Genomic DNA, 3,167 nt, shown 5'->3' with positions numbered 1-3,167 from the left:
GAGGCCAGAAAAATTGCGGCGGGTAAGGCCTTCATTATGCAGAGAAAATATGTCAGGAAGAGGTATCTCTTACTAACCCGGATTTGGAGTTCTCCAGGAGTGTTTGCGGATTTACCACACAGTGTTGCCGATGCAGCAGAGTTCTTCTGAGCCGAAGAGGGGAGCTCGACAGAGAAGCTGTTCTGGTCGCAATACCTTGCGCCAGAACATTTGGTGCCCTTTAGCGATCAGCTAAAACAGCTGGTCGAACTGCATAGGGTGGCCGAACTAGCCATGAAGGATATAATAATCCGGCTATGACCTGCCGAAATCATACCCAGCAGTTACTTCGGGCTCGTGAAGCGTCTGGTCAATGCCTGCCCCCGGCTTGACATCATCAAGCGGTTAGTCTGCATCGAGGGTGCGCGGATGGCCTTCGCTGGTGTCAAGGTACAGTGGCTGAAGATGGACGCCGTCAAGCTCGCGACTGAGGGACCGCCCACGGGCAAGGAGCACTGCACGCCGGAGTGATATTTTGACGATGTCCTCAAGGGGGCCCGCATTGTAGAGGGCCAGTGTTCAAAAGACATTATCTTCGAATGAATGCATTCATGTTATCTTGTCTTGTATGATGGAAACAAAGCCATTATGTAATATAATGCTTATTTATTATTTAAAAAATTCCTCCTATGCGGCTATTTTTATTAAATCTGAGAGTTGGCCAGTCATCGGCTTCAGCCCCCACGTAGGTAGTACGGGGGTGTTCAGGATGGAATCTAAACACTCTTGATCCAAGAATTTGGTCCTTGAAGGAGGTGTTTAGCGCAACGAACTAGGCAATCAGACTATGTGGCTTTATCACTCTCACTTAGCCATAGGAGTTTGACAATAAAAATGTAGGTGCAGCCCCTAGTTACCATTTAATCCGGACTAGGGTGCTATAAACACCTGATCGGATGAAGGTCGATTCATCACATAATGCGGGAAAAATTGCAAAAAAAAAAATTAACCTCCAAAGAGCTGACCGGCTCATGCCGCATCATGACAGTCAATTTTCGGCTTTCTCTACTGAGGTGCTTGAAAGTGCTAGTGATCGACTAGAGGGTGGGTGAATAGGCGATTTTTATGAAAGTCTTCAAAACATGGAAGTTTAGAAGACAAACGATAGAAATAAACCTATTACCATGCAGCGGAAGGTAGACTACACTAAGCAAGCCATAGTGAAGTATTCAATGAAGTGAAAGCACAATGACTAATAGCAGCTAGGCAGTATAGATCAGGTAGGAAGATAGTGTGAAGCCAATCAGAACAATCAGTTACTCAGTGAAGACAAAAGATAATGCAATCACACAATGATTTCACCAGGGCCAACAGTAAGTAAAGGAATGGGAAGGACGAAACCAGTGACTCGTTGAAGACAATGATTTGTTGGACCAGTTCCAATTGCTGTGACAACTGTACGTCTGGTTAGGGAGGCTGAGATTCAACTCAGAAGACCGCGTCTTCACCTTATTCCCCTTGAGCTAAGGACACCCAGTCCTCACCCAATCACTCTGGTAAGTCTTCAAGGAAGACTCCCAAACCTTCACAAACTTCGTTCACCGGCGATCCACAATGACTCTTGGATGCTTAGAACGCGACGCCTGACCGGCTGGAGGATTCACAGTCCTCAAGTGTAATAAGTCTTCAGATCACACAGATAGGAAGACTTCAGTGATGCCTAACACTCTTTGGCTCTGGGTGGTTAGGGCTTTTTCCTCGCAAGGAATTCTCTCTCAAAGGCTTCGAGGTGGGTTGCTCTCAAACGACAAAAGCCATACACTAACTCTGAGCAGCCAACCATTTATGGTTGTAGGGGGTGGGCTATTTATAGCCACTAGGCAACCGACCTGATTTGTCCGAAATGACCCTGGGTCACTAAGGAACTGACACATGTTCCAACGGTCAGATTTCAAACACACGCGGCAACTTTACTTGGGCTACAAGCAAAGCTGACTCATCCAGCTCTGGATAAGATTTTCTCTCATTGTCTTCGCTCGAAGACATAGGATTTTTGTTGAGCATCACTTCAGTCACTCTGACTTTGTTCACTTGGACCCCACTAAACAGTACGGTGGTTCCTATGACTCAACAAAGAAGAAAAGGAGACAACGGAACAACTAAGTCTTCGCGCCCCATAGTCTTCACGCAATGTCTTCTCTTGTCATAGTCTTCAATGTGAATATCTTCACATACCACCATTGTCTTCAATGTCTTCATACATTTTTAGGGGTCATCTCCGGTAGATAAACCGAATCAATGAGGGACTACTACCTGTGTTATCCTGCAATTCTCACAAACACATTAGTCCCTCAACCAGGTTTGTCGTCAATACTCCAAAACCAACTAGGGGTGGCACTAGATGCACTTACAATCTCCCCCTTTTTGGTGATTGATGACAAACTGGTTGATGTTTTCAACGGGGATAAAAGTATGTGAAATGTAAAGGATTTAGGTATTGTCTTCATAAGTGGCAAAGGCTCCCCCTGAAGATGTGCATATAAGTAATTTGCTTTTGGAATGCAAATGCACATGGCAGGTTGTACTTGTGGAGATCCTCTTCAACTTATGATGACAATTCATCATGCATGAAAAGTATGTGAAGATAATGACATGCATAATGAAAAATGGACGTCTGCAGAATGACCTAAGTGTGGAAGTTATCATCGCACATGCGGAATTTATCATCGCATCACAGAATAGCAAATAAGTAGCAGACGACCATCGAGTTTAAGTGTTACAACTCAAAGAACCAAATGTATCAAAAAGTGAGAGTTTTAAACACTAGGCAAAATATAAAACCACCGCCCATATGGACCCGCTTGAAGACTATCAAACTCATATGCTTCTCACCCTTTTGTCAGTAAGGACCAAAAAGGTTTGAAGACATAGAGCACCTACTCGTTCCCATGAGGAGTTGGTGAAGCAGCGGGGTCGTCGGTGTTGGTTGGCGGTGCAGACGGACTTGGTGCAGTGTTGATTTGCGCTGAAGGTGGTGAAGTAGCATCGTCTTCATCATCGATGACACGTGCATTCACTGTTGCAGCAGAGGAGAACTCAGAGTCTTCAAGAGATGGAGTACGCCACAGCACAGTCCTTCTCGGAGGTGTTGAGTCAAACTTGAAGCGTTCAGAGAAGCCATCATCTTG

The sequence above is a fragment of the Triticum urartu genome, chromosome 3 (genome assembly GCF_003073215.2).
Source record: "Triticum urartu cultivar G1812 chromosome 3, Tu2.1, whole genome shotgun sequence".
NCBI lineage: Eukaryota > Viridiplantae > Streptophyta > Magnoliopsida > Poales > Poaceae > Triticum > Triticum urartu.
This window is presented reverse-complemented; position numbering follows the sequence as displayed.